The sequence below is a fragment of the Archocentrus centrarchus genome, unplaced genomic scaffold (genome assembly GCF_007364275.1).
Source record: "Archocentrus centrarchus isolate MPI-CPG fArcCen1 unplaced genomic scaffold, fArcCen1 scaffold_86_ctg1, whole genome shotgun sequence".
NCBI lineage: Eukaryota > Metazoa > Chordata > Actinopteri > Cichliformes > Cichlidae > Archocentrus > Archocentrus centrarchus.
The window spans coordinates 309,711-322,558 of NW_022060296.1; the positions used below are offsets into that span (position 1 = coordinate 309,711).

Here is a 12,848-nt window from a genome sequence, read left to right on the forward strand (position 1 = left end):
AACAACAACAACATCATCAACAACATCAACAACAACAACAACATCATCAACAACAACAACATCATCAACAACAACAACATCATCAACATCATCAACAACAACAACATCATCAACATCATCAACAACAACAACAACATCATCAACAACATCATCAACAACAACAACAACAACAACAACAGGTACAGCAGCAGCATCTATCACAGAATCACCAACATCAACATTTAAACCAACACCAGAGGAAGTAAAGACCTCAGAGGGTGGTGACACTTTCACTGTAAAGTCTGAATGTCAGACTGACGTCACAGGGAGGTTTTTGGTGCAGCTCTCTCTTTGTGACTGATTTCACTCAGTGACGGCACATTTAGGTCAATTGTATATTTCTGATCATCATTATTCACAATAAACTTAAGGATTCATTTTGAAAACTGTAGATAAAAACTTCAAACTCCCATTTGAAGCTGTTCTGTTCTTTAATCTAAATGCTAGATTGACACTTCACTGTGAGACATTAATTAGCATATTTAACATGATTTTTTTTCTGTTTTCAGGTTGTTTATGGTTAATTAGCCTTCCTGTGGCTTTAGCAGCACTATTAATAATTGTTGAGATCATCAAGTGCAAGAAAATTAAAGGTGAGAGCATCCACAGATTAAAGCTTATTATGAATCTAACTAATGACATGGAAGTGTGTGTGTTACAGCGGACACACTAACCCACTATCTCTCACTCGTGGTAACAATGCTGTCCCCTTGTAATATAGTCCGTCACAGACATGAGACGATGTCACATCAGGCTAGAACTTTATTTTCCTTTGCCACTCAATAAGCACACACTCGGGCTGACCAGTAGAAATGTGGTTCTGAAATAGCTACAAAATGGTAACAATAAAATATCACTCTTAACTAATCATCGTCTATTTAGCATGTACCACAGTCATTAAGAACAAATTATCCTATGAACAGTAAGGACAAGTAAGGCAAAATGAGCCCAGAATCATCAACAGGAGAAAAATCTCTCATTTGAGGGTCAACACTGCCCTCTACTGGACAAAATAATTCTGTACATGGGGATCATTAGAAAACAGAAAACCAGGATTTCAATGTGAAATTAAAACTTTTTTTTTTTCCCTCAGGAAATGAAACCTAGCTGGGTGACAACACTGTGAGTTCAGACACTCAAATAATTAAGTTTTTATTTATCAATGTCTTTTGTTAGAAAGACCCGGACCTATTTAGTGTTTTCTGTGTCATGACTTTGTGTTGTGTAGTAATGCACCACCTACTGGACTGGCAGGGTAAGTGATGCTCCTCATTTGCAGTCATGTGGAGCTGCTGAGCAAACCAGTCCAGTCCGTGTGGTGTTGTGTGTTCTTGACCTAAAGTGAGTATTTTCCTGTCTTTAAGGTTTTGACTGGTTCATGGGATAGTGCGACTATCAGGGCCTCCCTGTTCTGCTTAGATTGGTGCTCTGTTCTCTTCTTGCTCTCTCCCGTGTGTGTGTGTGTGTGTGTGTAGTTCATGTACTGGAGGCGGAGTTTCTGGGAGCTGATTGCACACCTGGAGAGGATGTGCACACCTGTGGCTCATTATCTCGCTTTGCTGTGGTTTCTTAAGCAGAAGCAGGTCATTCAGTCAGTCTGCGCAGATATTCAGCGGCCACCTGGACTGTGTGTGTTTTCACCTTACCGAGGTGAGAGTGAGAGGAGTGACCTGTCTGGACAGCAGAATCCGTTCTGGATCTGGAGATTCCCCTGTTCAGCCCCTAAACCCGAAACAGACAATAAACTTTTAAACTGCTTTTCAGAATCCTGCGTTTTGAGTCCCACCCATTCACTGAACACTATGACAGCAACAGTGAAAAGCAGAGAGAGAGAGTGGAGGAAGCTGCTGACTTCCCAGATAGCAAAGTGACTCCGCCCCCGATCCGCCCCGGATGTGCCACTGACTCCGTAACGGACCCGCAAAACCGGTCCGTATCGGAGTCCACTTGCACAGCGAGACGGATCAGTAACGGATCAGGATCACGGTTGAGGAACAGATCAGGACCGGATACAAATCGGACCCGTCCACGTTTCAGGTTATCCAAAACGGATCCTTTACGGAGCCGTCTGTGGAAAAACTGATCCGACACGGATCCGTTTTGAATCCGTTCATATAACAGCTTATTTTGGCCAGAATATTTTCAGGATCCCTTATTAAAAATTGCTGTAGCCATGCTAGCTACAGTTAAAGCTAAAATATCTATTTGGACATGAAGACTGATTTTAGGGAAAATGAAAAATCTTTAACAATTACGGCATCCTTATCTAAAGCCTAATTTTCCATTTGAATAACAAGATGAGCATATGAGTATTACAAAAATAATGGGATCATAAATGTATCAAGAATACTGTTTATTTACTATAAATCCTTTAACACTTCTTTATTCTTTAACAAAATGCAGTAAAGGAAAAAGTAAAATGGCAAAGAAAGGAAATACTATCACAAATTAATTAAGCAGGTGATGCATTGATTCATTACTGTACTTCATTAAAACGTTAACAGACAAATAACTGAAAGATAACCATTTTTGGAACAATAACAGTAACAATAACAAACTGAAGTCCTCAGCATTGATTCGGGATGGTAACAGGAGGACGCCGCCTTCTTCCTCTGTCTGCTGCCAGATTGAACCATCGTATGGCATGTTTCCGAATCTCCTCTTCTGTGGCAGCACGGGACACGTGGGTCTTTCTTACTGCATCTATACACACAAGGTATATGTTATATGAAAGCTTTGAAATCTTTCCAGCAGCTTGTTGAATCTATACCATGAAGAATTAAGGCAGTTCAGAAGGCAAAAGGGGGCTCAACCTAGTGCTGGCATCATGTACCTAATAAAGTGGCCAGCAAGTGTAGCATGTTGATTGTAAGCTTTGGACATAGTGGGGAAAAAACTCCAAAAATTTACAACTCATCTTTAATATTTAACAGCATCAGTTATTGCCAATCAATGCAGTCATGTCCGGGTATCCAACTATGTACCACAGAGGAACATCACAGATCTCAAAGGGGAGTTTTTCATTTGAAAGAGTGCTGTGGAATAAAGGTACACCTGAAAACTGTCCTCCAAAGCCCATAACTGGCATTATCAATGAAATGATACAATACGACTCTCAGAGTTAAAAGATTTGTGCTTCATTAAACCATGACAATCAAATCATTTGCAAAATCTATTACAATTACTTACCCAAGAGTACTGTTTTTTGATGCCATCTGGGAGAAACCTCCCTTTCCATTGGCCCCTGTCCAATTTATCTTCTGTCCAATGTCACTGTGGAACATGCGGGAAAGAATGTTCCATGTGATACTTCTTGGATCATGCCCCCCGATGGCTGCCAGTGAAGAAATCTAAAAATGGAGAGGAAATAATGGGAAAAGTTTAAACACATTTCACAAAAAATAAGTTGCAGGCAATTAAACACAACAACAAAAGACAGCTTCATTTGTATTTGAGTTATCAAAAAGGTCCCGTGTGCCAGCTCAAATGTGGGTATATAGAAAAATTAAAAAATAATCATTTTACATTTTTCCTGAAAGGGCTATTCATTTTGCAATTCTTACTACTTATCCCTGGTCAAAATGGTAATATGAAAGTACAGAGTCTGCATAAAAGCACTTTGTGCTGCTGGATGGTCTTCCTCACTTTTATGACAGGTGCTTTAATTAATTTTACCAGTGCACATAAAACAGTTTAATACTTTTATTAAACATAACTGATTGTTGTCAGTGTGATTAAATATAAATTCACTTCAGCTGCACAGCCAACACACATAAATGCAAACATACTTTGTAAATTTATTTACACGTATTTCTCACATTTCATTTTAAAAAGTTAGGAATGCCATTTGAGTTAAGTGGAACATTTCCTTATTCACAAAGAAGCATTTCCAGTCCTTTCAGTGAGAGATACAGATTATCAATTGAACACGGGTATTGGCAAATAACCACATCTTATCCGGACTGTAAAAACCTGGATCTGGCTGTTCGTAATATTTAACATTCAGCTTTTCATTATAAACAGCATCATTCGTATTATACAAAACCATGACATTGACAAAAGTGGGATTTCTTTGTGTTGAATGTCAAGTAGAATGGTAATCAGATGAAAACTCACCACACTCTGCTTCAGGTGAGAGTTAGCAGGATCTTTGAGCCATTTCTCAAAATTCTCCACTTCCTCCACTGATTGTAGTGGAAACTGTACAGGGTCAGGTATTTCTCTTTCTTGGACAGTTGAGTTCAGCTTGTTGGTCAGATAGTTTACTTTGGTGGTTAACTGGTCTTGTTGGTGTTTAATGTACTCCAGTAAGCTCAATATTTGAACTTCTGCAGCTGTTGGAAGAAGAAATGAGACAAATTTGCTGTAATCTTTTCCAATAACTGGATTACATGGCAAATGGCTATAGTGTAGTATTCATATTTACAAAGAATACAATATACCGATTATTCAAGCTTTACTGTATACACTTTTGGAAAAATCTGTGTACATTCAGGAAGAAATGCATTGTTGCATTCGATGAGTTTATTTTCACTTGGATGTTACACTGAGAATAACTGAATTTGTGATGTAATTATCAGTCATTGAAAGGTGAATACTAGCTGTTTAAGAGATTGCTTACCAGAGCAGGTAATTGTGTCTGAGCCATACCGTCCCCCTTTCCAAGTAGGCCTGTAGACATGGCTTGAAGAAGGAGTTGGCTCATCTCTTGGTCTATTTTCCATCTGGGCAAGCAGTGGTGGTGATGGAGTTTTTGCAGAAGAAGCAATTGTGTGGATGCTAGCTCCAGTGAAAGGTGGTGGTTGGATAACTGGAGCAGGTGGTTGTAGTGGGCGTCTTACTGCAGCTCTGGATTTCCTTTTCAGGTAAACTTCTTCTGTGTCACTGTCAGAGTCCCCAAAGAAATGACTGTCAAGCAGAATAGAAAAATAAAAATACTTAATACTTCATTTGTCATTATTAAAACATGTATTTTTTTACTTTACTCAAGCTGTACACTACTCTAATTGCTTTCGAATTCTGTGATTTGAATACCATCCATTCTCTTCTGCTTATCCTGTTCAGGGTCATGGGGGGGGCTGGAGCCTATCCCAGCTGTCATAGGGTGACCTGTCACAGGGTACACCCTGTACAGGTCACCAGCCTGTCATAGGGCCAACACAGAGAGACAGACAGCCATTCACACCTATGGGCAATTTAGAGTGACTAATGAACCTAACCCCAGTAAGTGCATGCCTTTGGACTGTGGGAGGAAACCCACACAGACACGGGGAGAACATGCAAACTCCACACAGAGAGAGGGAGAGAGAGAGAGAGAGAGAGGCCCGGGCCAAGGGGGAATCAAACCCAGGCCTTCTAGATGTTATTCTGTTATGTTAGTGCTAACCACCACACTACTGTGCTGCCTGTGTTTTGAATAATGATGACCAAAAAAAAAGCAAATCTAGAAAGAAAAAAAAAATGTATATACTAACATTGCCTTTGGCTTCCTTTTTGGTCGTATTTCCTCCTCTTCCTCTTCTGACTGAAGGTCTGATGTGCTGCATGTAAGCGATTTCTTCAGAAGCTGTCGTGCCTCAAAGTACTGATCTACAAATTACAAACTTGAGTTTACAACAGATAACACAGTTGTCTTTAAACACATAAAATATAATAGCAAATATATTTCAGTATTTAATTAAAATAGGCAGAGGTGTATTAGAAATTGCATACCACATGATTTGATAATTCTGATATCGTATGTCTTCCAGTCTGGTCCTGGTTCCTCTACATTTTTTACTGCCTTATCCACTCTTTCATCATTTCTATAGTTGGGCCAGTAGGTAGCACCATCACAGCACCAGTTTTCTGGTACTACTGCTACTGCTTTGTTGCTCTGGAACACGACCAAATGGAACATCTTGAAGTGGAAAAGAAATCAAACAACAACAAATAACAAAAAAAAGAGCTGCAACCAGCAACACTACCACAATTGCTTTGCTTAGAAAATAATATAACAAAATGGTATCATCCTCGACATTTTAAATGCCTGTTAGAAAAAAACAGCCTTAATAGCTATTAAGTTATACTGCCAGCAAGGACAATAGACAGGTACAGAGAAAAATCTGATGTGTCCCTAAAAGGCATGAACATTGGTATGGCCACAAAACCATCTCTATGAGGCAAAACAGTACATTTTACAACAAGCTCTGACACTTTAACACACTTGAATGAATCTGATGTTTGTGAAATTTTATAAATATTCAGATAGTCAGAGTTAAATGGATAATCAAAGAACAAAGATTTATCTGAGAATTCCTTGTATACCACATAGACTCCATCACTGCACTCTACAATGTTATGTATACAACAAATATCATTTCCAATAACAAAAACATTATCCCCAGTTGAAACTTAACAGTCCACTTATCACAGGTCATTTCACCATACTGTGCTTTCACTGACAGTCCACCTATAATTGGTCCAACATAATGTGGCTTTTTAAAAGAGGTACAACTTAAAGGAGCTTCCATAATTCTAATTTCAGACAATCGACGGATTATTTGGGCAAGGGGGAACTCTGGTTTCCTGATGAGCTTTTTAAGCTTATGCAGATAATTTTCATAAGGAAATGCTGAAAATGAGTCCAGACAACCATGTAGTTGCACATCACCTGCTAGATGGACCAAACCATGTACATTATAAACAATTTGATCTTTTCCATATATTTCACCAAAGTGACTAACAAAACATTTCAGCAAAGTACGGGCATACTGTGTGTGGCAGGACAGTCTAGGACTAACTAAAATAGCAACACCAGAGAAGAGTAGCATGAAATTATAGTACATATTTTGATCCAGAAATGTGCCTAGCATTACAGGTCCTGTGTACAGGAGAAACTGTCTAAATTCTGTGGCCTTCCAACGATCCAATTCCCTCAGAGATCTGGGCTTCCGTGCAAACTCTACAGGAATAAAGGAACGCATTTCTAACAGTTTTGCTGACATTCTTTCCACTATGCTCGCAGGCAATCGAAAATTCAGAGGACCCCTGAGCCAGATGTGTAGCATTCTTCTAACAACTCCTAAACAAACTAAATGCATGTAATCTAGAGGGAACTGTGAAACCTACCCACACTACTGCCAATAAATGGATGTGGTCCTTCATGATGATGACTCTCATCGGCCATGTTTGTGAATGATTCATCTGTCCGTAGGGCATAGTCTGCACATGGGTATGTCATGCGTCTGTTAACATAGTTTCCAGGCTGCACACATTTGTCACATCCATGGTAGGCATTGTGGTTCTTTGTGTTTTTAATAAAGGACCTGGCTGGTGTGTCACAGATGACTGTATGCAGCTTGAGATTTAACTGTTTACCTTCTAAATCAAAACCATTTTCAAGCTGTTGTAACTCTGTAACAAAGTCTTCAAGGAAGTCTTTTGCTGAACTTGGTTTCTTTGGTCCACAGAACAAACCTATAACTACAGGTTCCTTCATGGGAACACTTAATAGTAGACCAAGGATGGGCCACAACTGCAGACAAGAACTCTTGAACAAAGGAAGTCCATCTATGTTGATTTGTAACTTCAAAGTGAAACTGTCTGCTAACGTGTGTTTGAACTTTAACAATGTATTTCTAAGAGAAGCCAGAATGCCAAAATAGTGGTACTGTCCTCCAGCCCTTTCAAGAATTGAGTATTCTGTCTCAGTTCTGAGGAGTGTCCTAGCATCCTTTGGAATATCAGAATGGTAAATGCGAAGTATGGCCAATAATGCTGTCAAAGCGACCAAGGAAATACGAAATTGTATGGCCCAGTGGGATAAACTGTCAGAGAGTGAAACCGAGTCTTGGAGTTCATCATCAAAATGATCAGACTCAGATGTCTGAGTCTGAACATCACAAGCAGCATCCTCAAAATCCTCAGACAGGCCTAGATCTATCTCCATGCCATCTTGCTCACTAAAACCAGCACCGGTTTCAGTGTCTAGACAGTGTGGATTATCAGTTCCAGTGTGACTTTCATGAAAATGCTCTTCACTGATGTGTCCATGGTCAAGGTTCCTCTCTGTTGTCATCTGAAAGTCAATTAAATTTGTGGCGTCATCCCGCATTTGTTTAAGTCGGTTTTCTACGTCTACACGGGCCCTCCTTCTTAAGGTGGAGTTGGAGACAGGTAGAGTCTTTCTATTCATTTTATCTAAAAATAAAAATTTTAGAAACACATTTTTGTTATTATTCTGAGACCAGACAGGATTTTAAAGCAGGCAAACAAGCCTCAACCTAGACCACAGGACAAAACATTGAAATGACAGAACTTACACATTATAACAGAGAAGAAGCTGTTATAGCCACTTATACTGGCAATAACAGCTATTTTTTTTAAATGAAGAATATATTATAACAGTCAAAGCTTAACGTCCATTACAGTTGCTTTTTAAGTACAGATGTGCGTGTGCAAGATTTCTGATAGCATATAGGGGGTCAGGGCATTATGGAGTCAGGAGGGGGGACGAGCATCTGCTGACACATCAACCCGGAGAGATATGATTATCAAGGCCGGCTGAGGGAGCCGAATTCCTGATAATGCAAATGTTTTGGGACAGACTGCCTTGTTACTTTTCTCGGCAGCCTTCAGTTTTTCTGGGACACTCTCAGTTAATCCAATGGTCCAAATTGCTCGGTTACCATCCTCACTGTGCAGACTCGTACCCTTATCTCCAGATCTTATCCTTTTCACCTGCGAGCACGTTTGCAGCTGGACTGCGAGCATCCAGCTTGTGGCTCAGGTCCAACAGGTACTGAGTGTGAGTCTGTACGGTTCCACACAGCCCATCCATCTGGTTGTGCAGTCTCGCCAAATGCCGAAATGCTGCCCAGACTCTGTTAATTTCCCAGTACATGAAAGTCTGCATGTTGTTGTTGGTTGTGTAGTGATGTAAAGTGTCTGCAGGTGTAACAACCAGCATCATCAGCTGTGATGGTCTTTATAAGCAGAGAACAGTCTGCTGTAACTCTCAGTCTGTCCTGATTTACTTTTGTCTTTTTCTCCAATCAACCCATCACGAATCAGCTGGTAGGTGTCAGTGGATGTTAAACCTTTGTACCACCACTGAGTCCTGCCACAGTCAGGCTGACCACAAAGTCACTTCATCACCATCTCTGACAACTAATGTGTAAATTTGTCCAGTTGCTGCTGCTGTGAAAAAGAGAAAATCATTTGGAAAATAAAGTGTAACATGGATATGACTGTTATGTTCATAGTTGGTTCACTTCTGGTTTCCAAAGTTCAACAAAACTCAGGAAGTTGCAAACCAAACAGGTCTCAGTCAGAGGCTGAATGATGTAACATTAGTGGCAGGTTATTCATTTACAGTGTGTTGTGTATTCTTACCTTTAAAACTGAAGCATCAGGATCAGGAATGAAAGCATTTGAATCCATCTGAATTCAGCCATCGTGCTTCTCTGTCTCTCTTCCTGCTCTCACATTCACAAATGAGACGTCTCAAAGATGAAGACAGCGCTGACGTCCTGCTCTCTTACACTTATACTTTAATACTAAAACTTGGACTTATACTTTAGTATACTTTTACATCTTTCTGCCACAAAGTACTAATACTTACTATATCTTGCTCCAAGTGCATATAAGGTCAAGTCATTGACTCATGCTTAACATTGAATTTATATATTGATAATATAATGCTGGAGTTTAAAACTTTACAGTATATAGTATGTGTGCTCAATTGCATTATCTTTATGTACCTTAAAAATCATACACAAAACAGAAAAACCTTTGACTTGACTTTATTGATCAAGCTAGTCCCTTTTCATAAGGGCTTGGCAATGGTGTTTATGTACATAGCATCAGCTGTTTCAACAAGAACACATTTTGTTTTGATCATGTCAGGGCCAGACAGCATTAACAGTTCAGCTTTTTTTCACAACATGTACGAAAGTACTTTGTACACTGATGTGTGAATCTTTAAATACAGGCCTGTCTGATTTACTAAGTACCTCAACTAAAACACAACATAGTTTGCCACATGAACAAAAAGCAGGGATTTGATGTGAACATGTTTGTTTAAAAATAACCAAGTCAGAAATTAAACAAAATGTACCATCTTTCAAGCATGCAGCACTATTGTGTCTCTTCTTTAGTCTGTCATAGTTTTGACTGTGATACACAAGTCCATGTACCAAAAAACGGTTCTAAGACCAAAAGCAGTTGCTTAGATTTCCACAATGGCAAGCCTATATGACATTTTTATACTTGTTTGCACCGGGGGGTGACCAAAACCTCTGACATTTTCATTTAGCATTTCACAATTTTCTGTTTTCCTTTTACTAAAGTAAAGTTCTTCAACAAAAGACTGAATTGAATGTGAGGGTGGAATCAAACCTGGAAACATTAGATTGAACAGTTTCAGTAAATGAGTAAGTGCTTTGCCTGTTAAGTTGTTACGCAGCACATAGGACATCAGCATCAATAAACTTTCTCCCTTTGAAACAGGTGCACCAGGATATAGGGGCTTGTCACCATCTGAGTGGTCTTCAATGCCCTATGGATATAGGAAAAAAAGATAGAAAAAGCATGTATAAATTAGAACGAGTAACAGTTAACACATACAGTGTGTATTATCATCATTATTATTATGTAGTACTATCTCCAAATGTTCCAATTGTATGTAATGTGCGAATAGTAACTACTAACAATGTGTTATTGAACCACTGTCTACATACCACTGGAAATTCATTTCCTCTTGTACTCCCCTCCATCACGTCTTCGTCAGCATGGTTTTCAGCTTCATCAATGGCAGCACCAATCAAGTCCTCTTCAGAATGTGGCAGAGCTTCATCATTTTACAAGTTGACAAGGGAAAAAGATAACTTGAAGTAATTAATTAAAAGATTAAAGGAAGCGTATATAAACTAACCCATAGAATGGTGCATTCACCTCTGAGACGTCCACATCCAACTGGCTTGTGGTTGGTTTCTCAGTGTCGAGTTCATCATCTTCATTTTCACTGCTGGAAGTGTTACTCCAGTGGTCTTCTGTGTCAGTGTGGTTATCTATATTATCATTCTACATGTGAACAAAGGAAAGAGAATAAAAAAAATGTAACTTTTGCTTTTTGTTAGCAATGTTGTCATTGTCTACACTTTGGTTCAGCTAGAGGATAGCTCAAAATGCACATAAGTGTGGTATGAATGTGCTCAACCATTACAGCAAACCTCTAACTAAATGTATGGAAAATGTGTGCACTGTTGACACTTCCGTGAGAGTGTCACTGAAGGCCCTCTGAAGCATATTACTATGCTAACAATCTTGGCCTAGTGTATTCCCCCACCCTACCCCAATGTACCTCTTGAATGTCCATATCCAACAGGCTGTCCGTGGAAGAGCTCTCACTATCAAGTTCATCTTCACTGCTGGAATTGTTGAGTTCTTCCTCTCCACTGGTCGAAGTGTAAGTCATGTGACCATCTGTGTTGATGTCATCATGACTGATATTCTACAGTTTAACAAGAGAAAGACAATGAACAACTGAATGAATTAACTCCCTTTATGTCAAGTCCAATCATCAAATCATAAACAGAGTAAGTGTAAACTTTAATTTTCTGACAACTTCAGTGCTTTCCACCTCAACTGCTTATTGTGTCATGGGAGAAAAATAAGTCAGTGATGTGGCATATGACAGGTGCTTATGATAATGTACCTAGTTGGGGAGCTGAAAGCACAATTTAGGAAAGATTCTTAAACTTTAATCAAGCAGGATATGAAGATTACCCAGATACATGGGGGAATGTATACTGGCAACACAACAATTCCACTTAGACTGAAACTGTGCTTTTGCATATTTACCTGTTGAAGGGCAGAATCCAAAAGCCTAGGTGTGGAAGAGCTCCTACTGTTGACATCATCTGATACTTCTCTATGGGAAGCTGTGGGCTGACTAATGTGATCTCGTGAGTTGTCCTGTAGTTCTTGCCCTATCCTGAAAAGGTGGGGTGTTCAAACATAAATTTCAATTATTACTCAGGTCCTTTCATTCCCTTGGGTTATACTGAGTGCATTTAAGATCATCCCAACATATTTTGGGAAGTTGCCTCCACATGAGACTGTACATAATGCATGGGTATCAATTGTCTTTGAAATTAAAACCAGATTCAACTTTCCCTATTCTGCCAACTTCATTGAAAAGAAATCTCACCTGCATTGTAAGCAGCTAGCTGCTAGCTATGTTCAGATCTTACACATCAAACATTAAAACATAACAGTTTTAATAGACTCCTTGCATATAAACATTTTTACTACGGCTCACTTACTTCCGGTTACATTGGCTATGTAACAATCACTGTAAAAGACAACTCACACAAACTTGCATTCGGACATTAGCTTACAAGTCTGTCACTCATAGTCAAACAAAAATGCTAACTTTAACAGTAGCAGCCATGTAATCTTTCATTTAAGATTACAAGCTGCTAACATTCCAACGTACTAATGCGGCTAATGTAGCCTAACTGGAAACATCTGAGCAGTACAGAATTTTATGTGCGAGCAAATTCATTATCTGTTACTTACTTTTACTTTCCATCTGTACTTGGTAGTCCTTGGAATCTCTGCTGTGTAATCCTCTAAATATCTTTGATAAGGTCCACACTGTTTAGCCACGTTAGCTCTAATGAGCTAGCTCAGCTTCTTCCAGGTAGTATCACCACAGAAATTTCTGGTACGGCACTTCTGGCCATGGTCCCGCCCCTACCTGGCAGCCAATGGGAGCCTCCCAATTTTAAATTAGCGCTCACGCGCCAATTCAAGGTCTCCCC

The 12,848-nt window shown here is 39.4% G+C and overlaps 1 long non-coding RNA gene across 1 annotated transcript; it reads right to left on the bottom strand.

Moving 5' to 3' along the window:
• Positions 1 to 10,017: 10,017 nt before the first annotated feature.
• Positions 10,018 to 11,943, bottom strand: LOC115777928 (uncharacterized). Its single transcript, XR_004019712.1, has 5 exons — positions 11,884 to 11,943; positions 11,384 to 11,533; positions 10,975 to 11,103; positions 10,761 to 10,870; positions 10,018 to 10,579 (listed from the first exon to the last, which is right to left on the bottom strand). It is a non-coding gene; the product is annotated as an uncharacterized LOC115777928 (long non-coding RNA).
• Positions 11,944 to 12,848: the final 905 nt, after the last annotated feature.